Source organism: Bubalus bubalis, chromosome 5, assembly GCF_019923935.1.
Source record: "Bubalus bubalis isolate 160015118507 breed Murrah chromosome 5, NDDB_SH_1, whole genome shotgun sequence".
NCBI classification, from domain to species: domain Eukaryota; kingdom Metazoa; phylum Chordata; class Mammalia; order Artiodactyla; family Bovidae; genus Bubalus; species Bubalus bubalis.
Window position 1 is genome coordinate 120,518,372 of NC_059161.1, and position 27,746 is coordinate 120,546,117.

Below are 27,746 nucleotides of genomic sequence, written 5' to 3' on the forward strand. Positions count from 1 at the left end.
ATCCCAACCAAGAATGTGACTTTCTTGGACCTGGAGGGGATGCATTCACGTTTGGATCCACAGGTCTTAGCACAAGAGTAAGTCTCCTGTATATGAACAAGTTACTTTTGAAAAGGGTGTTCAAAATCCCAATTGAGGTAGGACAAGAGCCGTGGTGGTTGAAAAGAGCCAAGAGTGTGAAATAGGAGGAAACAAGTTTTCACTGGTTTATCTGAAAGACTTGGCAAATATCATCTGGCTTTGTGTGTAGTGATTGAGCTGTGGTTTAGAGGAGCATTCCCTGTTGCCCAGGATGAGCAAGAGAGAAGAAAGAGGAGATTGAACTGTGAAAATCAAACATGTATGTCTAGTATTGTCTGTGTATGTCAAGTATGTCTAGTATTGAAGAGATGTAAGTCCTGTCAATTTATCTGCTCCCTCCTGAGAAGAATTAAAGTTCTAAAAGAGGAAAGGTCCTCACTATGCTAGCACCTTATTCTTCCTCTGCCCAGTGAACATTGATTTCTAATGACATTTCTTTATAAACAGAGGATGTACTCTGTATGATTGAAGTCTTCTAATTTACTGTTCCGTATAATCTTCTGGTGCTGTTCTTTCCCCAAGCACATGGGGCCCTGGGGCCTGGCAGGCTCTGTTTTGGATGCACAGTGCAGTGTATGGGAATCTGCTGTCATCTGGGCTCTGGGTTATATCTTCGGCCTTGGCTCACATGTGAGGTGTTAACTCTGAAGGTGAGTGAAGTTGCTCAGTCGTGTCCAACTCTTTGCGACTCCATGGACTGTAGCCCACCAGGCTCCTCTGTCCATGGGATTCTCCAGGCAAGAATACTGGAGTGGGTTGCCATTTCCTTCACCAATGGGGTTAATTCTAGTTGGGTTTATTTCGATCATCTTGCTCTTTATCTTCAGTTTATCCCATGTTCTTTCTTCCCGTGTCTCTTTTTATCCCTGACTTCTTTGTGACTGAGTAGTTTTTATGATTCCCTTTTATATCCTTTGTCACTTTATTAAGTGTAACTGTTTTTAAATAGTTTTAAGATCCATAGTATTCATCTTTAACTTGCCAGTATGCCATTATTAATTATGATAATTATTAAATCATTTATTTATTTATCATTTCTTTATCTGTACTGGGTCCTAGTGTGGCATGCAGAATCTTCCTTGTGGTAGGGACTCTCTATTTGAGGAGGGAAAGCTCAGTACTTGCAGCATGTAAACTGTATTTGAGACATGCAGACTTAGTTGTTCAGTGGCATGTGGGATCTTAGTTCTCTGGCAAAGGAACAAACCTTTGCCATTTGCAAATGCTTTGCATTGCAAAGCAGATCCTTAACCACTGGACAACCAAGGAAGTCCATATATTTACCTTTTAATACATAGTACATGTTTATCATTTTGGGTACTGTTCATTCCACCTGTAGATCCAGATTTTCACTTCGTTTTAAATTCCTTCTGACTTGAAACCTTTTGTAAAAGGTCTGTTGGTTGTGATGCAGTCTTGTTGTTGTTGTATGTCTGAGAAAGTATTTTATCTGTTTTTGATATGTATTTTTCTTGGGTATAGAATTCTGAGTCAATCATATTTCTCTCAGCATTTAAGATGTGGTGCCAGTGTCCTCTGGCTAACATTGTTTCATTTGCCTAATCTGCTGTCATCCCCATTTTTTGTTGTCCTCGGTCTGTTTCTCCTTCTTGTTACGTTTCTTTCACTGATCGTCTTAAACCATGAATTATGCTGTGCCTTTGTATAATTGTCATACTTCTTGTCCTTGAATTAATTGAGCTTCTGTGTTAATGGGTTTAAAGCTTTCATTATACCTGGGAATTTTTCAGCCAGTAATTATGAAGTTATCTGCTCCATTCTCCTGCCGTTCACTTCCTGTGGGATTCCATTTACACATATTTTAGCACTCTTGGTGCTCTATAGATGGAGAAGTCTTGAGGCTACTGTAAGAATAAGACTGAAAATCAGAGGCAGGAGGCTTAAGTTCAAATCCTGAGAACACCAGAGTACTCCTGACTCCAGGGAACATTAATCAACAGGAGCTCATCAAACACCTCCATACCTACACTTAACTCAAGTACCACCCATAGGCCAACAAGTCCCAGAGCAAGACATACCACACAAATTCTCCAACAACACAGGAACATAGCCCTGAGCTTCAATATACAGGCTGCCCAAAGTCACTCCAAACCCACTGACATCTCGTAACTCATTACTGGACACTTCATTGCACTTCAGAGAGAAGAAATCCAGCTCCACCCACCAAAACACCTACACAAGCTTCCCTAACCAGGAAACCTTGACAAGCCACCAGTCCAACACCACCCACAGAGAGGAAACATCACAATAAAGAGAACTCCACAAACTGCCAGAATACTGAAAGACGACCCCAAACACAGCAATATAAACAAGATGAAGAGGTGGAGAAATACACAGCAGGCAAAGGAACAGGATAAATGTCCACCAAACCAAACAAAAGAAGAAGAGATAGGGAAGCTACCTAATAAAGAATTCCGAGTAATGATAGTGAAAATGATCTAAAATCTTGAAAACAAAAAGGAATTACAGATAAATGACCTGGAGACAAGGATTGGGAAGATGCAAGAAAGGTTTAACAAGGACCTAGAAGAAATAAAAAGGAATCAATATATAACGAATAATGCAATAAGTGAGATTAAAAAAAAAACACACTGGAGGGAACCAAGAGTAGGATAACAGAGGCAGAAGATAGGATAAGTGAGGTAGATGATAGAATGGTAGAACTCAATGAAACAGAGAGGGAAAACAAACAAACAAAAAAAGTATTAAAAGAAATGAGGACAATCTCAGAGACGTCTGGGACAATGCTAAATGCCCCAACATTTGAATCATAGGAGTCCCAGAAGAAGAAGACAAAAAGAAAGACCATGAGAAAATACCTGAGATAATAGTTGAAAACTTCTCTAAATTGGGGAAGGAAATAATCACGCAAGTCCAAGAAACCCAGAGAGTCCCAAATAGGATAAACCCAAGGGGAAACACCCAAAACACATATTAATCAAATTAACAAAGATCAAACACAAAGCACAAATATTAAAAGCAGCAAGGGAAAAAAAAAAAAAAAAAAAAACAAATAGCACACAAGGGGATTCCCATAAGGATAAAAGCTGATCTTTCAATAGAAACTCTTCAGGCCAGGAAGGAATGGCAGGGCATACTTAATGTGATGGAAAAAAAAAAAAAAAACTACAGCCCAGATTACTGTACCCAGCAAGGATCCCATTCAAATATGTAGGAGAAATCAAAAGCTTTACAGAAAAGCAAAAGCTGAGAGAATTCAGAACCACCAAACCAGATCTCCAACAAATACTAAAAGATATTCTCTAGAGAAGAAACAGAGAAAGGGTGTATAATCTCAAACCCAAGACAATAAAGTAAATGGCAACGAGATCATACTTATCAATAATGACCTTAAATGTATATGGGTTGAATGCCCCAAACAAAAGACAAAGACTGGCTGAATGGATACAAAAACAAGACTCCTATATAGTTGCCTACAAGAGACTGACCTCGAAAAAATGGACACATTCAGACTGAAAGTAAAGGGCTGGAAAAAGATATCTCATGCAAATAGAGACCAAAAGAAAGCAGGAGTAGCAATCCTCATATCAGATAAAATAGACTTTAAAACAAAGGCTGTGAATAGGGACAAAGAAGGACACTACATAATGATCAAAATATCAATCCAAGAGGAAGATATGACAATTATAAATATAAATGCACCCAACATAAGAGCACAGCAAAATGTAAGACAAATGTTAACAAGTATGAAAGGGGAAATTAACAATAACAAAATAATAGTGGGAGACTTTAATACCCTATTCACACCTATGACTAGATCAACTAAACAGAAAATTAGCAAGGAAACACAAACTTTAAATGATACAATAGACCTGTTAGACCTAATTGATATCTATAGGACATTTCACACCAAAACAATGAACTTCAACTTTTTCTCAAGTGCACACGGAACCTTCTCCAGGATAGATCACATCCTGGGCCATAAATCTAGCCTTGGTAAACTCAAAAAAATTGAAATAATTCCAAGCGTCTTTTCTGACCACAATGCAGTAAGATTAGATCTCAATTACAGGAGGAAAACTATTAAAAATTCCAACATAGGGAGGCTGAACAACACGCTGATGAATAACCAACAAATCACAGAAGAAATCAAAATATGCATAGAAACAAATGAAAATGAAAACACAGCAACCCAAACCCTGTGGGACACGGTAAAAGCAGTGCTAAGGGGAAGGTTCATCACAATACAGGCATATCTCAAGAAACAAGAAAAAAGTCAAATAAATAACCTAACTCTACACCTAAAGGAACTAGAAAAGGAAGAAATGAAGAACCCCAGGGTTAGTAGAAGGAAAGAAATCTTAAAAATTAGGGCAGAAATACATGCAAAAGAAACAAAAGAAACCATAGCAAAAATCAACAAAGCCAAAAGCTGGTTCTTTGAGAAGATAAATAAAATTGACAAAGCATTAGCCAGACTCATCAAGAAACAAAGGGAGAAAAATCAAATCGATAAAATTAGAAATGAAAATGGAGAGATCACAGCAGACAACACAGAAATACAAAGGATCATAAGAGACTACCATCAGCAATTTATGCCAATAAAATGGACAACATGGAAGAAATGGACAAATTCTTAGAAAAGTACAACTTTCCAAAACTGAACCAGGAAGAAATAGAAAATCTCAACAGACCCATCACAAGCACAGAAATTGAAACTGTAATCAGAAATCTTCCAGCAAACAAAACTCCAGACGGCTTCACAGCTGAATTCTACCAAAAATTTAGAGAAGAGCTAATACCTATCCTACTTAAACTTTCAGAAAATTGCAGAGGAAGGTAAACCTCCAAACTCATACTATGAGGCCACCATCACCCTAATACAAAAACCTGAGAAAGATGCCACAAAAAAAGAAAACTACAGGCTAATATCACTGATGAACATAGATGCAAAAATCCTATGGACCTAAGGACACCTTATTTTGACAAAGGAGGCAAGAATACACAATGGAGAAAAGACCATCTCTTTAACAAGTGTTGCTGGGAAAACTGGTCAGCCACTTGTAAAAGAATGAAACTAGAACACTTTCTAACACCATACACAAAAATAAACTCAAAATGGATTAAAGATCTAAATGTACAACCAGAAACTATAAAACTCTTAGTGGAGAACATAGTGGAGAACAAAACCCTCTCTGACATAAATCACGACAGGATCCTCTATGACCCACCTCCCAGAATATTGGAAATAAAAGCAAAAAGGAAACAAATGGGACCTAATTAAAATTAAAAGCTTATTTACAACAAAGGAAACTATAAGCAAGGTGAAAAGACAGCCTTCAGAATGGGAGAAAATAATTGCAAATGAAGCAAGTGAAAAAGAATTAATCTCAAAAATATACAAGCAACTCCAGAAAAGTAAACGACCCAATCAAAAAATGGGCCAAAGAAATAAACAGACATTTATCCAAAGAAGACATACAGATGGCTAACAAACACATGAAAAGTGGCTCAACATCACTCATTATCAGAGAAATGCAAATCAAAACCACAATGAGATACCATTTCACGCCAGTCAGAATGACTGCTATCCAAAAGTCTACAAGCAGCAAATGCTGAGGAGGGTGTGGAGAAAAGGGAACCCTCTTACACTGTTGGTGGGAATGAAAACTAGTACAGCCACTATGGAGAACAGTGTGGAGATTCCTTAAGAAACTGGAAACTGAACTGCCATATGACCCAACAATCCCACTGCTGGGCATACACACCAAAGAAACCAGAACTGAAAGAAATACATGTACACCAAAGTTCATCGCAGCACTGTTTATCATAGCCAGGACATGGTAGCAACCTAGATGCCCATCAGCAGATGAATGGATAAGAAAGCTGTGGTACATATACACAATGGAGAATTACTCAGCCATTTAAAAGAATACATTTGAATCAGTTCTCATGAGGTGTATGAAACTGGAGCCTATTATACAGAGTGAAGTAAGCCAGACAGAAAAACACCAATATAGTATACTTACGCACATGTATGGAATTTAGAAAGATGGTAAAAATAAGCCTGTATGAGACAGGAAAAGAGACACAGATGTATAGAACAGTCTTCTGGACTCTGTGGGAGAGGGCGACGGTGGGATGATTTGGGAGAATGGTATTGAAACATGTACAGTATCATATGTGAAATGAATCTCCAGTCCAGGTTCAATGCATGATACAGGATGCTCGTGGCTGGTGAACTGGGATGACCCAGAGGGATGGTATGGGGAGGGAGGTGGGAGGGGGATTCAGGATGGGGAACATGTGTACACCCATGGAGGATTCATGTTGATGTGTGGCAAATCCAACACAGTATTGTAAAGTAATTAGCCAGCAATTAAATAAATTTATCTTATAAAATGAGTAATTTCCAAGCTGGTGGATGGGGACAATATTAGACATGGTGCAATTTAAGACTCAATGATTGTTCCCTATAATTCAGACCAGTACTATCAGCTGTCTGCTAAAAACTTGAAGGGCATCACCTGTACCTCCCACAGTTCTCTATATGTAGCTCTCTCCTGTGAACTTTAACTATACAGAGTCATAAATGTCTCTTCTTGGGGAGACTATTTGTCTCTGCCTAGGTACACCTTCCATGTATGTGTTGGAAACTATTTCTAGAGTTGGGGCAATTGTAGAACTCTCCTTGCTTGCTCCTCACCTCAGGAATCCACTCTCTCCTGCCAGATGTTTGATGTAAAACAATGCTCTTTCATTTGTCTTTTCTACTTTGGAGTTATTTGAGATAGGAGGATAAATGTGTCCTTTACTCCTTTATGTCGACTAAAATGGAGGTCCCCCTGCAATCAGAGCTCACTGAATGCCTTGTGAATGCTAGGCACTGACTTCTGTGCATGGATGCAAACTTTATTGGGGATATTTCTTGGGGCCTAGGGAGCCCCAGTCTTGCTGGAAAAACATGCCAATTACAAATAGTATTTTCTATGTGATATGTTCAGTTCAGCTCAGTCGCTCAGTCATGTCTGACTCTTTGCAACCCCATGAACTGCAGCACACCAGGGTTCGCTGTTCTTCACCACCTCCTGGAGGTTGGGCAAACTCATGTCCATCGAGTTGGTGATTCCATCCAACCACCTCATCCTCTGTCATCCTCTTCTCCTCCTGCCTTCAATCTTTCCCAGTAACAGGGTCTTTTCTTTTCTTTTCTTTTCTTTCTTTTAATTTTTTTATATTTTATTTTATTTTTTAACTTTACAATATTGTATTGGTTTTGCCTGAGTCAGTTCTTCACATCAGTTGGTCAAAGTATTGGAGGTTCAATTTCAGCACTGGTCCTTCCAATAAATATTCAGGATTGATTTCCTTTAGGATGACTGGGTGGGTCTCCTTGCAGTCCAAGGCACTCTCAACAGACTTGTCCAACACCAGAGTTCAAAACCATCAATTGTTCATCGCTCACCATTCTTTATGGTGCAACTGTCACATCCATACATGACAACTGGAAAAATCATAGCTTTGATTATACTGAAATTTTCAGCACAGGAATGTCTCTACTTTTAAAAAATTTGTATAGGTTTGACATAGTTTTTCTTCAAACGAGCAAGCATCTTTTAGTTTCATGGCTGTAGTCATCATCTGCAGTGATCTTGGAGCCCCCAAAATTAAAGTCTCTCACTGTTTCCATTGTTTCCCCATCTATTTGCAATGAAGTGATGAGACCAAATGCCAAGATCTTCATTCTCTGAATGTGAAGTTTAAACCATATGTTTCACTTTCCTATTTCACATTTATCAAGAGGCTCTTTATTTCCTCTTCAATTTCTGCCATGAGAGTGGTGTCTTCTGCTTATCTGAGGCTAATTATACTTCTTCCAGTAATCTTGATTCCAGCTTGTGCTTCATCCAGTTGGGCATTTCACATGACATACTCTGCATATAAGTTAAATAAGCAAGGTGACAATATACAGCCTTTATATACTCCTTTCCTGATTTGGAACCAGTCTGCTCTTCCATGTTCAGTTCTACCTGTTGCTTCTTGGCCTGCATACAGATTTCTCTGAAGGCAGGTAAGATCATCTGGTATTCCCATCTTTGTAAGTTTTCCATAGTTTGTTGTGATCCACACAGTAAAACGCTTTTGCATGGTGAATAAATCAGAAGTAGGTGTTTTTCTAGAATTCTCTTGCTTATTCTATGATCCAACGAATGTTGACAATTTGATCTCTGGTTCCTCTGCCTTTTCTAAATCCAGCTTGAACATATGGAATTTCACAGTTCATGTACTGTTCAAGACTTGCAGAAATTACTTTGGTAGCATGTGAGATGACTGCAACTGTGTGGTAGTTGAACATTCTTTTAAATCACCTTTCTTGGGGATTGCAAGGAAAACGACCTTTCCAGTCCTGTGGTCACTGCTGAGTTTTCCACATGTGCTGGCATATTGGTGCAGCACTTTAACAGCATCATCTTTTAGGACCTGATATAGCTCTACTGCAATGCCATCACCTCCACTAGCTTTGCTCTTAGTGATGCTTCTCAAGACCCATTTGACTTCGCTTTTCAGGATTGTTTAGCTCTAGGTGAGTGATCACACCATCGTGGTTATCTGAGTCATTAATATCTTTTTTGTGCAGTTCTTCTATGGATTCTTTCACCCTCTTCTTCATATATATTCTGCTTCTGTTAGGTCCATCCCATGTCTCTCTTTAAGTGTCCCCATCTTTCCCTGAAACATTCCTCTCCTATCTCTAATTTTCTTGAAGCGATCTCTGGTCTTTACCACTCTACTGTTTTCCTCTATTTCTTTGCACTGATCACTAGGAAGGCTTTTGTTTTTTAATCCCTTCTTGTTTTTCTTTGGAACTCTGCATTCAGATGGGTATGTCTTTCTTTTCTACTTTGCCTTTTGCTTCTCTTCTTTTCTAAGTTATTTGTAAGGCCTTCTCAGACAAACTTTTTGCATTTCTTTTTTTAAGGATTGTCTTGATATGGTATGTAAAGACCAAAAAAATTAAGATCATGGCATCCCATTCCATTACTTCATGGCAAATACATTGAGAAACAATGAAAACTGTGACAGGGTTTATTATCCTGGGCTCCAAAATCACTGGAGATAGTGACTGCAGCTGTGAAAAAGAGATGCTGATCCTTGGAAGATAAAGCTATGAAAAACCTAGACAGCATACTAAAAAGCAGAGACATTATTTTAAAGCAAAGATCTGTATAGTCAAAGCTATGGTTTTGCCAGAAGTTATGATGGATGTGAGAGTTGGACCATAAGGAAAGCTGAGTACCAAGGAATTGATGTTTTTAAACGTGGTATTGTGCAAGACTCTTGAGAGTCCCTTGAACTGCAAAGAGATAAAACCAGTCCATGCTAAAGGAAATAAGTTCTGAATGTTCATTGGAAGAACCGATGCTGAAGCTGAACCTCCAATACTTTGGCCACCTGATGGGAAGAACTGATGCATTAGGAAAGACCCTGATGCAGGGAAAGATTAAAGGCAGAAGGCAAAGGGGAAGACAGAAGATGAAATTGTTGGGTGGCATCACCAACCTGATGAACATGAGTTTGAGCAAGCTCCGGGAGTTTGTGATGGACAGGGAAGCCTGGCAAGCTGCACCCCATGATATAGCAAAGAGTTGGACATGACTGAGAGACTGAACTGAACTAATGTACAGAGGACATCAGAGAGCAGGCAAAAGTCTTTGGGGTCCAGTCAAGCCTGTGGCCCTGGTGGGAGTGGTGAAAGATTTAGGTGGAAGGGGAGGCTTCCCATCCTCTGGTGAAGGTCCTTGAATCCAAGGCAAGGAGCACAAGATTTTGAATGTATTACCAAATATTGTTTTCTAAAGAAAAAACAAAAAACTGTTTTCTGCAGGAGTGAGAACTTTGACTGAGTCTGTTCTCTAGATTTTACTGAGGGATGTGGAAGGGATCTGGAGTGGTCTGAGTCTGCAAAAATTAGGTGACCAGCTACTGGAGGGCTAGGCTTATGGTAGACATTCTGCACTAGATGGAAAACAAATCCAGTGAAAAAGTGTCCCTTCTGGAGTGTACATGCCAATGTATCACATTGTTTCAGCACATCATTTCAATGGTGTCTGGGGGCATGCCAGAAATGCATGATTGGTGGTTTGCTTTTGTTAATTCCTGTGAGTAGTTTGATGACTAGATATTTGGTTACTTAACTGAATGGTTGAAATTATACTTGGGAAAGAAAACTAGATGAGGTCCACACATATTTTGACATTAAACAGCAAGCATAGAAAGGTTACTAAGGCAACTATAGCTAATTTAAACCTGAGGGGCCAAATGGAGAAAGATTCATTTAACAGGCTGAGATTGAACTGTACATATTGCCATAGTTTTTGCTATGACAAGTAGCCATAACAACTACTTGTTGCTACGCTGGAGATGTGGGAAACTGACAAGAGGCCAAGAGCCTGTACGATTTTCCTTGTAGTGTGATTTCAAGTAGTTGACAAGGAAAGGCTGACTGGTAAGGCTGAGGAAGGGAATGATCTGAGTCAGTAATCATTAGTGCTTGTGGGAGCCCAGAAAACAGAAGCACCAGCTCAGAGTTCTGGGTCAGGGTTCAGAAATAGATGTCATTTGGCTTGAATCAATATTTAGCCTTGGGAATGGCAGCCATAACCTCTAAATAGATTTCCTTCTCCCCAGGTGGCAGAATAATTCATATTTGTTCCAGACTCAGGAACCCAGAAAGCCCTCTCAGGGCCACTTGTCCTCAGCAGGCACACATGCAATCTAGAAGGTGGAGCTATCATCATGGTGCCCATTTTCTAGATGAGAAAACTGAGGTTAAGAGACTTGATCAAGCTCACACAGCTCAGCATGTGAAAAGCCAAGCACAAACCCAAAGTAACAGTCCTCAAATTGTGTGTTTTTGCTCCACACCCACTGGGAGTGGTGGGTGGTGATCTGGAAGCAATGCTTAGGCAGAAGCAAACAATATTCACGTTTAAATTGAAGAAAGTAAGGAAAACCACTAGAACATTCAGCTGCGACCTAAATCAAATCCCTTATGATTATATAGTGGAGATGAAAAGTAGATTCAAGGGATTAGGTCTGTTAGCCTGAAGAACTATGGATGGAGGTTTGTAACATTGTATGGGAGGTGGTCATCAAAACCATCCTCAAGAAAAACAAATGTTACAAGGCAAAGTGGTTGCCTGAGGAGGCCTTAAAAACAGCTGAGAAAATAAGAGAAGTGAAAGGCAAAGGAGAAAGGGAAAGATATAACAAATGGAATGCAGACTTCCAGAGAATAGCAAGGAGAGGTAAGAAAGTCTTCACAAGTGAATAGTGCAAGAATTAGAGGAAAAAAACAATTGTAAAGAGTATAGATCTCTTCAAGAAAAGCGGAGATACCAGAGGAACACTTCATGCAAAGATGGGCACGATAAAGGACAGAAAAGTCAAAGACCTAACAGAAGCAGATGAGATTAAGAAGAGGTGAAAAGAATGCACGGAAGAATTATACAAAAATGGTCATAATGACCGGGATAGGGATGATGCTGGGGTCACTCACATAAAGCCGGATATGCTGGAGTATGAAGTCAAGTGGGCTTTAGGAAGCATCACTACAAGAAAAGCTAGGGATGGTGATGGAATTCCAGCTGAGCTGTTTAAAAATCCTAAAGAATGAGGTTGTCAAAGTGCTTCATTCAATACGTCAGCAAATTTGGAAAGCTCTGCAGTGACCACAGTGCTGGAAAAGGTCAATTTTCTTTCCAATCCAAACAAAAGGCAATTCCAAAGAATGTTCAACCTATCATGCCATTGTGCTCATCTCACTTGCTAGCAAGGCAATGCTCAAAATCCTTCAAGCTAAGCTTCAACAGTTCATGAACTGAGAATTTCCAGATATACAAACTGGTTTGAGGAAGCAGAGATCAAATTGCCAACATAAATTGGATCATAGAGAAAGCAAGGGAATCTCAGAAAAACATTTCACTGACTATGCTAAAGCCTTTTACTGTGTGGACCACAACAAACTGTGGAAAATTCTTAAGGAAATGGGAGTACCAGATCAACTTACCTTTCTCCTAACAAGACTATATGTAGGTCAAAAAGCAGCAGTTAGAATCAGACATGGAACAACTGAAAGATTTAAAATTGGGAAAGGAGAATGACAAGGTATACATTGTCACTCTGGTTATTTAACTTATATGTAGGATACATCTTTCAATATGCTGGTCTGGATAAATCCCAAGCTGGAATCAAGATTGCTGGGAGAAGTATCAACATCCACAGATATGAAGATAACACTACCATAATAGCAGAAAGTAAAAAAGAGCTAAAGAACCTCTCGATGAGGAGAGGAGATAAAAAAAACTAGCTTAAACTCAACATTCAAAAAACTATTCACAAAAAGATACTCAACATTCATGGAATCCAGTCCTACCACTTCGTAGCATATAGATGAATGAGAAGTGGAAACAGTGGCAGATTTTATTTTCTTGGGCTCCAAAATCGCTATGGACCTTGACTGCAGCCACAAAATTAAAAGACACTTGCTCCTTGGAAGGAAGAAAGGCTATGAAAAACCTGCACAGTGTATTAAAAAGCAGAGACTCACTTTGCTACAGAGGTCTGTAGTGTCAAAGCTATCATTTTTCCAATAATTATGAACAGATGTGAGATCAGGACCATATGAAATGGTGAATGTCAAAGAATTGAGCTTTTGAACTGTGGTGCTTGAGAAGATTCTTGAGAGTCCCTTATACAACAAGGAGATCAAACCAGTCAATCTGAGAGTAAATCAACCTGTGACCCCTGCTGGCTCAGCTGAGGCATCTACTGAGGGCCTCCAGGGGGAAAGAATGGATGGTTCCACTGCAAAAGCACCTGACCACGGCGGCTCCAAGCAAACAGTTTGTAGCCCCACCCATGGAGAAGCTCAGAAAGGCTGAAGGCTCTGTGTACCCTATGTCTCTCGATACATGCGTTGTATTCTCCCAAGCAGCATGGAGGCCAAGGGAGGGGCATTCTGGGCCCTGGAGGAGGGGGGTGGCTCATGGATCCACTGGGGCCACCACTTACCAAGTAGGACTGGAAAGGACAGTGCAGGCATAAGTGGCAGAGAGCTGGTGGCTGGGGTGTTGGAACAAGAAGGAACCAGCTCTGCATGAAGTACCTCACCCAAACTCCCCTGGAGAAGTCTAGCAATAAGACCATCTAAGATGGGATGGAGAGAGTCTATTTCATTACCCTTCATAATTCTTCTAAATGAGGAGGTGGTGAAGTTGGTGGGTCATCACAAACCATTCCATGGCCTAGACTATCTCCCAGTCACTTTCTTTGAGGCTGCCTCTTCCCAGCTTCAGTCATGTAGTTTTGGAAGAAATTGACAATAATGTGTGCTGTGGGGTCAGGGCCACATGACCATCTAAACTCAATCAGGACCCTATGGCCCTGCCAGGATGGCTGATCTAGGACTGTATGTGTGATCTGAGGTGGGTCATTCAGAGAACACCCTCGAACTCTGATGTCTTCAATCTTTTCTTTCCTTATTGGAGATGCCTTCAGGATATAAAACCCTAGGGCAGGTAGCTTGGACTCCCTCACTAGGTGTAGAAGCATTAAGGAAGAAAGTTGTCAGTCTAAGACCATCAAAGAAGAGGAAATGAAAGAGTGAGGGTGTGAAATAGAGACCTGATGACTTCTGATTTCTTGGGTCCAGTCACTGAGATCTTTGTATTTGCTCTGATTCTTGTGTCCTGGATTCCCAGAATCATTACAATGAGTCTCCCATTTCCTGGAAGCCAGTTGAAAGTGGGCTCCTCTCAACTGTGATTCAGACTTGGTTCTAGATCCTTCCCGATCATTGCACACCTTCCAGACATAAACAGAGGCACCCATTTGTTCCGGCACCATTACAAGTAAAACACTTCATTCTTTACTGAGAATAGGGTGTGCAGACCACAAAACACAGTTCACCAGCATCCTGGGCAGGCGTACCCTAAGTGTGATTTAATGTTTGCTCAGAGCGGCCTTACTGATTCCTGAACCACTCCAAGTATTTATACTGCCTGTGCCAGGCCAATCCTGTCATTTCCTTGATCCAAGACTGAGAAATACAGCCTCAGGAAGATGTCACCCAGCATCCAGGTGTCTCTAGATGTCCTCACTGTGTTCTCTTTAAATGTGGTATAGCAGTGGCCTCTAGAATCCTGGGGGAGTCAGAGACACATATCAGTCAGCCTGAGCCCTTAACTGCGACTCCCACAAATATCCAGATCCAGCACAATTCTTGATTTTATTTCCCTCTTTGGGTAAATATCAAGGGATTTCTCCTTAACAGGGGATATGAGAGTATCCACAACAAAAGGGGCCAAGATATGAGGTTGCCATAAGGAAGGGTGTGGGGGAGGGTAGGTCTTGGAGTTGGGGATACAGAGGAGTGATAAACCACAAAGTCCTACTGTAGAGCATAAGGAAATACAATAAATGTCCAGTCATAAACCACATGAAAAAGAATAAGAAAAAGAATATACATTTCTGTATGTGTATAACTGAGTCACATTGCTATGCAGCAGATCTTAATGCAACACTGAAGATTAGCCACACTTCAATAAAATTTTTAGAAAAGAAAAGTGTCCATAGTTCTCCTCTCTCCCTGTTTATTTCCTTCTGACTCCTGCTCCTTGTTTTCTCTGCAGAGAATGCTGGTTCTCCTCCTTCATCCCCACAATCTGTACTTTATTAAAAAAACTTTATTTTGTATTGGAGTATAGCTGATTAACAATAGTCTGAGTTTCAGGGGGACAGCAAATGGACTCAACCATATATATCCATGTATCCTGGTCGCAAAAATACCCCTCCCATCCGGGTTGTCATATAATTAACTGGAGTTCCCCATTCTACACAGTAACCCATTGTTGGTTATCCATCTTAAATAGAACAGTGCCCACAACACATTCTTGAAGATTTAACTTAGAAACTCTGGGAAGCTTCCTTTGGCCCAAACTCACCCTCTTTGGCCACTCCAGGCTTGGGTGGGTAATGTACTCTGGTTTTCCAACCCAACTGGTCAGTCCATAGCCCTCATCACCCAGATTAAGTACCCAGTGCCCCAATGCAGAGCACCTTGGGATGCCATTTGCATGGAATCCAGTGCAGTTTTGCCTAGAACCAAGCAACCCTCCATATGGCTCCATGAGTTTACTGTTTTAGAATTCCTGAAATTCCCTCCCTTCCTCAAAGTCTTCTTTGAGCCCATCAGCCAGCTCTGAACTCCCCTAGGTAGCTGACATGAAGCCTCCACTCTGTGCTGGGGCTGAGCAGTCACTGTGCACCCTTTATTCACATTAGCATCCAGCCTCCCCACAGAGGGGTCGGGTACCCCAACTCACCAAGGGGGCACCCAGCCAGAGTTAGGGGAAGATGCATCCAAGAACTAGGGTGACCATGTAATTTATCATCCAAACCAGGAAAACTGCAAGAAGGAAAGGGAGACTGTTAATCCCTATGGTGGGACAGCACACTGGGAGTGTCCCCAGCCATTCTCCTTGTCACATAACTTATTTCAAGGACTGCCAGAGCTGACCTTCCATGTTCATCCATCTGAGGGTTTAGATTGAACTGAAGCTCTTTGAACACTGAGGAAGTGAGAGATCCCATCTCCTTGTGACTCCCTCATGCCAGCATGGCATTGTGTCTCCACATTTATTTCAAGATGATCAGTGTCCCAGATGGCCATTTACTCTCAAGTGGTTCATGTTGTGGGAGTCTCTGGCCAGCCCCAGGGCTCAGCAACATCTGCAATAGTGTGAGATGGCCTGCAGAGGGCACCCTCTTCCGCGTAGCAGCCCAAGGGTTCCTGCAAGTTCCTATTTGAAAACCACCCCTCAGGGTCCTTCCCTCACCTCGAGGATGTAGGCTTGAGCTGGGACTGGGTAGTTGATACCATTGATGGTGAAGATAATAGAGGACAGTGTATTGACCAGCCTCCCCACAGAGGCTGTTTTGTTTCAGCAAAACATGAAATGTAGTGCTGTGAGAGAGAGAGAGAGAGAGAGAGGTTGGCCCTGGAGATCCTTCTTGTGTGTGGAGACTTGGAGTGAGCCTGGAGCATGACCCTTCACCTCGGAACCCCTTGGCATGGCGCCGATGAGTTTCTGGATGTTATTGACCAGTCTTCTTGGGCCAAGGATCAGTAATGTCCTGGTATCCACAAAGGGCTCACAGCCGCCAGAACAAGCAATAACCTTTCTTTTCATGGAGATGCTGAGAGACAGTGTGACTAAGCAGGCATCAAGGTCACTCTGAGTCTCCCCAGAGATGCCCCCTTCCCGACTGTCTTCTATACAGCCCTTTGTCTCTTGCCCTCTTTTCCTTTGCTCCTGACACAGCACCTTCCTTGACATTCTTGAATGCAGTACTTGAATACACCAGGCTCTTTTGCACCTTGACACAAGCTGGTTTTCCTTCCTAGAGGAGCCCCCTCCACTTTGACTAGCAAAAGTCTTCTCATCTTCCAGATTCCAGCTTAATTGTCATGGTTTCAGGGAAGTCTTTCCCCCACTGTTTATCAATCTCCTTTCTTGACAGTCTCTGTAGACACTTCCTCATGTCTAGCATGTACCAAAGTCACAATTCACTATGTGTGTGTCTCATTTCCTGTGCATCTGCTTTCTTAGATAGGAGGGTGAGTTTTATTCTCATTGCCTCCTTAAAGTGCCTGGCACACCATGGTTGCCCAATGCTTGTCTGTTTAGTGAGTGAATGAAGACTGTGAGAATAATGAATGAGAAACATCCATAGAGCTGTATCAGATTGGGAACAAATAACGGGTCAATCGCAGAGTGAAGATAGAGATTCACGAGGGCAGCTAATTCTCATAGTGGTGGGAGAGAGGGGCTCCTCTGGGAGGGGGTGTCTGCCAGCACTGCTCCTACAACCAGCCCAGACCCTGAGACCCTGGACAGGAAATACATGACTAGCCCACAGAAACTGCAAAGGATGGGTCAGCTTTTGTCTGAGGATATCATACAGAATCCTATGAATTATGCCTCTTGTTCTCAGGTCACTCCTGGATTCCACCTTCCTGATTCTCTGTTATAGCCCCTGCCCCAATGTGTACCCATGAACTTGGGGCATCTTTTTTATTAGTTGCTTTCACATCTTAAGACTCCAGCAAATCTCTCTATACTTCTCAGTAGTTGATCCCTTAGGAGACCAGTTCTCCCGATTTGCTCAGGACTTTCCCTGTTTTTAAACTGACATTTATCTGTACTGAGAACTTCCTTGGTCCCTGATAGCTCGGGACAGTTGGTCATCTTATACCTCTCTTCAGGCTGGAGAAATTCTCCCTGATCCTCTGTTCATCACACTGTAGAGCCCTCTAACCATGCTCCACGCCTCACAGGGCAGTGGGTGCAATCCTCTCCCAGCTGCACAGACCTCTCTGGACCCCTTTAGGACCCTGGTAGAGCCCTGGTCAGAAGGCCTGGGGATTATGAACCCATGGGTTGTTTGCATATCTATCTGTTTGTGTGTTTGTTTGTATATGTGTTTGTATGTGGGTTTGTATGTGTCTCTGTGAGTGCATGTGTGTCTCTGACTAGCTATGCATGTTTATATGTGTCTGCTTGTGTGCTTTGATGTGTTTGTGTGTCAGTGTCGTTGTGGGTGGTGTATATGTCTGTGTGACTGTGGGTCTGAGAATGCATTTGTGTGTGTCTGCCTGTGTCCATGTAGCAGGAGCATCACTTGGGCTAACTCTCAGAGGGAGAGGCTTACCGCTCCATTTGTACACTCCAGTCACCCACGTGGATCAATGGTACCCAGTTGAGCACTCCCTGATAGTAGGATTTATATACCCCACCAAACATCACCACACTGCCTTTCGCCCTGCATGTGTAGAGAGAAGAGAGGGGGGGATCCTTGGAGGACAGTAACAACAGCACTGTCTGAGAGCTCTGCTTGTCCACCCATCAAGGCCCTGATAAGGTCCCCATTTACAGATGGAGAAATCGAGTCTAGAAGTGATTGAGATCCAGTCCGAGGTCGGCTACTGGCTAATGAGTGGCACAGAGGAGGTTAGAAGCTGAGTCACCTGGCTGGGCTCCACCCACTCTATCTTCTGAAGATGCCCTACCTCCTGTGACCTGAGTGCTCAGACACACTCAGAGGACACGGTGCTGAAGCATATTGGATTTCTCCTTGTCCAGCTTGTCATTTTTCAGAAAAATCAAAGCCTGGGTGTTCTAAGGGTGTGGGTTCAGGACACCCAGTTTGGCTCTGCTGGCCTGTGACCTCTACTGTCCAAAGGGCCCCACACTCAGAAGGGACCCCACCTCTTTTCTCCCTGTCTTTAAATGCCTAGTATTTCTTGAGCAAGGGGTCACACATGTTTGTTTTGTGTCCCACACTTTCATTTTTCACTGGCTCCTGCAAATTGGGTTGCTGGTCAGGGCTCCCAGTGGAATGCGAAGGAGGAAGGAAAGATATCCACCATCCTTCTCCTTCCTTTCTTATCAAATTCATAAGCAAATCGTATTGCTTTTTCCTCCAAGTTGTTTCCTGTGACCTTCCATTAGTCTTCCCCCTCACTCAATCCCCTAGACCAAGTTACTGGTCTTGAGCCCAGGATCAGGGTTGTGTTCCAATAAAACGTTATCTATAAAGGCCAGTGGTGAAGCCAGGTACAGCCCTGGGGCTATATTTATCCTTGGTTAGATTATCTTTCAGGATTCTTCTTTATCAAATGTTCAATAATTTTCGTGCAACTGAAAGCATCTTATAGCTACTTTGGAGAAAGGGATTGTCCATCTCAGACTTACTTGCTCAAGTAGAAGGCAAAAACAGGCTCAAAAATGGCACCTTGATTCTTCAGGTTGTCAAACGTGGGGATAGCTCCAAAGACACATATGTTGGGGTAGTTCAAGCCCAAGATGCCATCAAAAGGTGTACCCTCACACCCGTATTCCACAACGCTTAGACCGAACAGCTGGTCAGTCCTTACAAGGTCCCCAATCTGTGGGAAAGAAGAGGGTTCCCACTTTCAGATACAAGAAGTGGAGCTAGGACTGGGCTGGGGTGCATTGCCATTAAATCCTCAGAGAAGAATTGAGGCTGGGCTGTATCTTTGGTGGACCTCAGACGGTTAGACCATGCTGGGAGGAAAATTTGTGTTTCATTTGTGAGAGGCTGTGAATTTTAAAACATCTGCCCCTCTGAAAAGCACCACCTGAGTGAGTCAAATTGGCTTTGTGGCTTCTGTCCAGGTGGGGCAACCAAGAGTCAGGCCAGGACCCATTGGTGCCCCCTTGTGGACAAAATGAGTTGAGAGCAAGGTAGCCTTTTCTGTCAACACTATGACCTAATGACAGGAATGGAGTGAATTCTCTGTAAGGTACTATGGATTCTGAATCTGTCCAGGAAGACAGAAGCCGAAAATGCAGTCTTTCTTGCAGGGTTCAATGAAACTGCTGCCTGGGATATTAACTTTTGGAGATATGTGTGTTTTTGTGTGAGTGTCTATGAGAGAGAAAGTGAGAGAGGGGAACTACTCAAGTACTTTGGGGAGGCAGGCCATAGGTTTTATTAGACTCTCAAAGGTACCCTAGAGTGAGAACTCATTTATCAGGCCCCTTGACATCTCTGGCCTCCAGTTTCCCACTATGGATACCTGAAGCCCTTGACTGCCCCCAGGGTCCCCAGATCACTTTTATCCTGTCCCTAAACACCCTACAGCGATTTCAGTCCTGAAAAGCCAACCCAGCTCCACCGTTTGCCACAGGTGTGACCTCAGCAAGTCCTTTGCTGTCTGCACCTCAGTTTCCTTATACGTCTCATGAGCTAATCAGACCACCTGCTGTGTGGGGTTGTTGCAGGATTAAACCAATTATTACCTGAAAGTGCCTGGAACAGTCTGTGAATATAAAAGTGGGTGCTTTTTTTCCCCTCTTCTCCCTCCCAGCAAAATGAGCCTTGAACTGCTCATGGGCAGAGGAGCTGCAAGTCACTCTCCGGGTTAGCTAATCTGTTTGCTCATGTGTCACCACAGGCACTGCCTCCCCAGGGACAGGATTCTGTGGATAAGATGGTCAATATCTATGGGAGTTAGGCTAGGAAAGGTCCTGCCAGATGGTCCTGCATCTGTTTTGCAAGCAGGGGTCACTCCACAGCCAGTACTGACTCAGCTTCTCTTTACACGTTACCCAAACGATGTTATAAGCAAGAAATCCCTTCATGCTCCCAGATCCATAGACGATCGAGAAGATTTTTTGGGTAGGCCGGAAGGTGGAAGACTTGTAATGTCTGAACCTAACTTGTGTAGCTGCAGACTCTAGAGACGAGTGTCATCAGGTGCCAAGGGTGGAAACAGGGCGGCAGGGCAAGTGAAGGATGGTCCAGGTACGGGGGTTCTGTACTCACAACAGGCTGGACTGGGGCAAAAGAAGGAGGGCACACACAAGTCAGATGAGCTGTGTCAAAGATAACCTGTAATTCCTGAGGGGGTGTTCCAATGGTGATGTTACCCACGTAGAGCATCTACAGATAGAAGGAGGGAGTGGATTAGTGCAGAAATGGCTACCCTCTATTCCCACATTGCTGCCTCCCTCTGGGTGCTATATATCTCTTGAGATCACTTTCCAACCACTGTGAAGCTCACAGCCTTTGATCACAGAGGTGCTTGCAATTGATTTTTTTTTCCTATGCTACATTGTATGCAGGATATTGATTCTATGACCAGGTATTGAAGCAGTACCTCCTGCATTGGAAGCACAGAGGCATAACCACTGGGAATCCAGGACTGTTGGACACCCATGGAAGTCCTGGTGCCTTCATTTGAGAAACTCTGTAGTCTCTTCAAACCCAGCCTTAGCACCCCCTTCTCCAGGAGGTCCTTCTTGATCAATCCCAGCCACTCACTCTAAACTCCGACCACATCCAATCAACACCACACAAGTGACCCTTTCATGTGACATGTATTTACTCTTTGCCTATCTCTCAGGCTGGCATGGGCATTCTTGAAGACAAAATAAGCCCTTTTTCTAATCAAAAAACAGTAACCACTATGTTAGATTCTGATGGCCTTACATGGAATACGGGTTCAGTAACTTTTTACTGCTGTGGTTCTTGCATCTGTGGAAATTGAATTCCTCTGCCCTGTTATTCCCAATTGCTTTGCAGTTGGTTTTACCTCCTGATCAGAGATGGTTCACTCTTCATCTGTAACTAGTTCACTCCCTTAGTTCAGAAGGAACTGCTGCTGCTGCTGCTGCTGCTGCTGCTGCTGCTTTGCTAAGTCACTTCAGTTGTGTCCAATTCTGTGCAACCCCATAGACAGCATCCCACCAGGCTCCACCATCCCTGAGATTCTCCAGGCAAGAACACTGGAGTGGGTTACAATTTCCTTCTCCAATTCAGGAAAGTGAAAATTGAAAGTGAAGTCACTCAGTCATGTCCGACTCTTAGTGACCCCATGGACTGCAGCCTACCAGGACTCTCCATCCTTGGGTTTTTCCAGGCAAGAGGACTGTAGTAGGTCATCATTGCCTTCTCCTCAGAAGGAACAATCTCCCTCAAACTAATGACGCATCTTTGACACAGAAATGGATGTTTACCTGCCACCTGGTAATTTCTGGGCCCAGTCACCAAGACACGAGGATGATAGTGCCTTCTCCTCTGTGTGGGGCCTCTTTGGCCCAGTGCTTCTGCTCCTGCAGAAGCCTCAGCCACAGCATCCCACCTGACATCTCCAGTTGAGCCCCAGTGGTAGGCTAGAGCACCAGGAAGCACTGTGGCAACCATCCTCCCAAAACACTCACATCCCTGATGTTCCTCAGGGGGTGAATAGTTATATTTGAGCCATGAGAAGAAATCTGAGACAGTCTGTAAGCATGTTCCTTGGGGAAATTGTTTGGCATGTTTTTTTCACTGAAGGTATTTCTCATGGTCTTCACTTTTTTAGAGATATTTTTTCACCGAACATTTTCAAAGAAAACAAAGAAGATGCTACAATTAGCTGTCAGTGTTAAGGTGTAACTGTCACTGCAATGGCACTGTGTATTTTCTAATCATTTTTATGAGTCACCTTATTATCAGAATTTTACGCATATTCCATGGCAAAGACGTAGGTTTGAATAAGGATTCTGTTCTATAATGTTGGGTGAGCCATATGACCAAGTGGGGTCTCAGTCTCCCCTTTGGTAAAATAGTGGAATGTAATGATTCAAACCCTCCAAATAGGATATCTTGGGGATAAGTGAAGTGATGGATATAAGGTGCCTGATAAATAGGAAATCTCAACATGACAGCCAGTAGCATTGCTGTTGCCATCCTACTGTATCCTTCTCAAAGAAGCTCAGGGAAGGAGGTAAAAGGGGGATTCCTCTCCTCTTTTACATGGGAGGAATTAGAAATGCAAGAGGCTTGTGAATTGGCTGTGGTCACACTGCTTGTCAGATATAAAACAGTGTATAAGTAGCTCTCCCAATGTTTCTCCAAGTTGAAAGAGAAGAGATAGTTGAAAAAAGAATCCAGGAGGTAGGGAACAAGTTAGGGAAATGTCGAGGCTTGAGAAGGAAAGATGAGTCAAATGAGAAATTAAAAGAAAACAACACAGAGAGAAATACACTCAGAGCCTTCCAATGAGATGGAAAGATAAATGATAGTAATACAGAGATGCAGACATAGACATATAGACACTGAAGTAGAGAGGGAACAAAAAGAACATGCTAAATAAAATGTAGAAAAGTGCTATTCCACAGGACCACACCTACATCTGCATTGACTGTGCACTGAACAATTGCAAGGAGTTCCAATTTCAATAGGTCATGACATGACTGGACCCCAAGAGCTGTGCAGCTATGCAAATCTACACCAAGATGCTTGGGACCCACAGTTCCTATAGCAACATACTTATCAATAAGTAAGGGTTGAACTTTAAGATTGTCAGGGAAATATTCCATTCCCTTCTCTTTTTTTTTCTTAAATTTATTTTTTTTTATTTTTAAACTTTACATAATTGTATTAGTTTTGCCAAATATCAAAATGAATCTGCCACAGGTATACATGTGTTCCCCATCCTGAACCCTCCTCCCTCCTCCCTCCCCATTCCATCCCTCTGGATCATCCCAGTGCACCAGCCCCAAGCATCCAGTATCGTGCATCGAACCTGGACTGGCAACTCGTTTCATACATGATATTTTACAGGTTTCAATGCCATTCTCCCAAATCTTCCCACCCTCTCCCTCTCTCACAGAGTCCATAAGACTGTTCTATACATCAGTGTCTCTTTTGCTGTCTCGTACACAGGGTTATTGTTACCATCTTTCTAAATTCCATATATATGCGTTAGTATACTGTATTGGTGTTTTGCTTTCTGGCTTACTTCACTCTGTATAATAGGCTCCAGTTTCATCCACCTCATTAGAACTGATTCAAATGTATTCTTTTTAATGGCTGAGTAGTACTCCATTGTGTATATGTACCACTGCTTTCTTATCCATTCATCTGCTGATGGACATCTAGGTTGCTTCCATGTCCTGGCTATTATAAACAGTGCTGCGATGAACATTGGGGTACACGTGTCTCTTTCCCTTCTGGTTTCCTCAGTGTGTATGCCCAGCAGTGGGATTGCTGGATCATAAGGCAGGTCTATTTCCAGTTTCTTAAGGAATCTCCACACTGTTCTCCATAGTGGCTGTACTAGCTTGCATTCCCACCAACAGTGTAAGAGGGTTCCCTTTTCTCCACACCCTCTCCAGCATTTATTACTTGTAGACTTTTGGATCACAGCCATTCTGACTGGTGTGAAATGGTACCTCATAGTGGTTTTGATTTGCATTTCTCTGATAATGAGTGATGTTGAGCATCTTTTCATGTGTTTGTTAGCCATCTGTATGTCTTCTTTGGAGAAATGTCTATTTAGTTATTTGGCCCATTTTTTGATTGGGTCATTTATTTTTCTGGAGTTGAGCTGTAGGAGTTGCTTGTATATTCTCGAGATTAGCTGTTTGTCAGTTGCTTCATTTGCTATTATCTTCTCCCATTCTGAAGGCTGTCTTTTCACCTTGCTTATAGTTTCCTTTGATGTGCAGAAGCTTTCAATTTTAATTAGGTCCTATTTATTTTTGCTTTTATTTCCAATATTCTTGGAGGTGGGTCATAGAGGATCCTGCTGTGATGTATGTCAGAGAGTGTTTTGCCTATGTTCTCCTCTAGGAGTTTTATAGTTTCTGGTCTTATGTTTAGATCTTTAATCCATTTTGAGTTTATTTGTGTGTATGGTGTTAGAAAGTGTTCTAGTTTCATTGTTTTACAAGTGGTTGACCAGATTTCCCAGCACCACTTGTTAAAGAGATTGTCTTTAATCCATTGTATATTCTTGCCTCCTTTGTCAAAGATAAGGTGTCCATATGTGCGTGGATTTATCTCTGGGCTTTCTGTTTTGTTCCATTGATCTGTATTTCCGTCTTTGTGCCAGTACCATACTGTCTTGATAACTGTGGCTTTGTAGTAGAGCCTGAAGTCAGGCAGGTTGATTCCTCCAGTTCCATTCTTCTTTCTCAAGATCGCTTTGGCTATTCGAGGTTTTTTGTATTTCCATACAAATTGTGAAATTATTTGTTCTAGTTCTGTGAAGAATGCTGTTGGTAGCTTGATAGGGATTGCATTGAATCTATAGATTGCTTTGGGTAGTATACTCATTTTCACTATATTGATTCTTCCAATCCATGAACATGGTATATTTCTCCATCTGTTAGTGTCCTCTTTGATTTCTTTCACCAGTGTTTTATAGTTTTCTATATATAGGTCTTTAGTTTCTTTAGGTAGATATATTCCTAAGTATTTTATTCTTTCCGTTGCAATGGTGAATGGAATTGTTTCCTTAATTTCTCTTTCTGTTTTCTCATTATTAGTGTATAGGAATGCAAGGGATTTCTGTGTGTTGATTTTATATCCTGCAACTTTACTATAGTCATTGATTAGTTCTAGTAATTTTCTGGTGGAGTCTTTAGGGTTTTCTATGTAGAGGATCATGTCATCTGCAAACAGTGAGAGCTTTACTTCTTCTTTTCCAATTTGGATTCCTTTTATTTCTTTTTCTGCTGATTGCTGTGGCCAAAACTTCCAAAACTATGTTGAATAGTAATGGTGAAAGTGGGCACCCTTGTCTTGTTCCTGACTTTAGAGGAAATGCTTTCAATTTTTCACCATTGAGGATAATGTTTGCTGTGGGTTTGTCATATATAGCTTTGATTATGTTGAGGTATGTTCCTTCTATTCCTGCTTTCTGGAGAGTTTTGATCATAAATGGATGTTGAATTTTGTCAAAGGCTTTCTCTACATCTATTGAGATAATCATATGGTTTTATTTTTCAATTTGTTAATGTGGTGTATTACATTGATTGATTTGCAGATATTGAAGACTCCTTGCATCCCTGGGATAAAGCCCACTTGGTCATGGTGTATGATCTTTTTAATGTGTTGTTGGATTCTGATGGCTAGAATTTTGTTAAGGATTTTTGCGTCTATGTTCATCAGTGATATTGGCCTGTAGTTTTCTTTTTTTGTGGGATCTTTGTCAGGTTTTGGTATTAGGGTGATGGTGGCCTCATAGAATGAGTTTGGAAGTTTACCATCCTCTGCAATTTTCTGGAAGAGTTTGAGCAGGATAGGTGTTAGCTCTTCTCTAAATTTTTGGTAGAATTCAGCTGTGAAGCCATCTGGACCTGGGCTTTTGTTTGCTGGAAGATTTTTGATTACAGTTTCAATTTCCGTGCTTGTGATGGGTCTGTTAAGATTTTCTATTTCTTCCTGATCGAGCTTTGGAAAGTTGTACTTGTCTAAGAATTTGTCCATTTCTTCCACGTTGTCCATTTTATTGGCATATAATTGTTGATAGTAGTCTCTTATGATCCTTTGTATTTCTGTGTTGTCTGTTGTGATCTCTCCATTTTCATTTCTAATTTTATTGATTTGATTTTTCTCCCTTTGTTTCTTGATGAGTCTGGCTAATGGTTTGTCAATTTTATTTATCCTTTCAAAAAACCAGCTTTTGGTTTTGTTGATTTTTGCTATGATCTCTTTTGTTTCTTTTGCATTTATTTCTGCTCTAAGTTTTAAGATTTCTTTCCTTCTACTAACCCTGGGGGTCTTCATTTCTTCCTTTTCTAGTTGCTTTAGGTGTAGAGTTAGGTTATTTATTTGACTTTTTTCTTGTTTCTTGAGGTATGCCTGTATTGCTATGAACTTTCCCCTTAGGACTGCTTTTACTGTGTCCCACAGGTTTTGGGTTGTTGTGTTTTCATTTTCATTCGTTTCTATGCAAATTTTGATTTCTTTTTTGATTTCTTCTGTGATTTGTTGGTTATTCAGCAGCGTGTTGTTCAGCCTCCCTATGTTGGAATTTTTAATAGTTTTTCTCTTGTAATTGAGATCTAATCTTACTGCATTGTGGTCAGAAAAGATGCTTGGAATGATTTCTATTTTTTTGAATTTATCAAGGCTAGCTTTATGGCCCAGGATGTGATCTATCCTGGAGAAGGTTCCATGTGCGCTTGAGAAAAAGGTGAAATTCATTGTTTTGGGATGAAATGTCCTATAGATATCAATTAGGTCTAACTGGTCTATTGTATCATTTAAAGTTTGTGTTTCCTTGTTAATTTTCTGTTTAGTTGATCTATCCATAGGTGTGAGTGGGGTATTAAAGTCTCCCACTCCATTCCCTTCTAAAACAGATGAATATAATAATCAGATGAAAAGAAAAATCACAGAAATTAATATGATGCGGCTTACAGTCTCCATACTTACATGACTCTGCAATTTGAGAAGGCCACCAGCCCGAGGAGTGCAAGCCACTTCATGCTTCTTTCCTGGCTCCAAGTACTCCGAAAAGTTCAGGTTCTTAGCATGTAGTGGTGACCGGGAGTCCCTAGTTATATATGCTCTGACATGCCCTAGTTTAAGCCGTTAGGCAAATAATAGGTCTGAAAAAAGCACAAAGGTCTCGACAAAATCTTTCCTTCATCAGTGTCCTTGGCGAGTAGACTTTGAAGCTTCTCAGAATACAGAGAATTGAACTGTAATCTCTTCCTTGAAGGCTGGTTGGAAAATCAAACTGATCTGTATGGACATCTAAGAAGATGGAGAACCTTGACTACTTGGAGAAAAAAGCTGCTAAGAACACCATGAAAATGTATACTAAGGGCCATGCTTGACATTTCTGGTTTCATGTCACCTTCTTAGCCACTTCATGAGCTACGCATTGCTGTCTTCATTGGAGAGGAGATTGCTAAGAGGATAAGTTGTCAAATGGCAAAGTGAAGACTTCAGGGACAGCCCAGGGACCTACAACTGGCTTTAGGTAGTGCATCTAATGGCAGACATCAGAGGCACCTATGATGCCAGTCTGCATGAAAGATTTAGGGCAGAGTAGTACTTCAATTGTATGGTTTCAGTATTGGAAGAAATGTCATATGCATTCACAAGATATTTTATATCATCCAAAATATGTACAAGGAAATACTGTGTTCTGGGTTCTGGGTTAAAGGCTTCAAAGTCAAAGTTGATTAAGACAAAAGTATTCTTTATCTTAAGATAGCTAGCAGTCTAGTTCTCCCAAACTCATGGCCCCAGGAGGCCCTGGGCAGCACAGAACCCTCCCAGCACAGCACTGGAAGCAGCCTTTCCTA

The 27,746-nt window shown here is 41.7% G+C and overlaps 1 pseudogene; it reads right to left on the bottom strand.

Annotated features, from left to right (window-relative positions):
- Nucleotides 1–14,117: 14,117 nt before the first annotated feature.
- LOC123333854 lies at nucleotides 14,118–22,001 on the bottom strand (annotated as a pseudogene).
- Nucleotides 22,002–27,746: the final 5,745 nt, after the last annotated feature.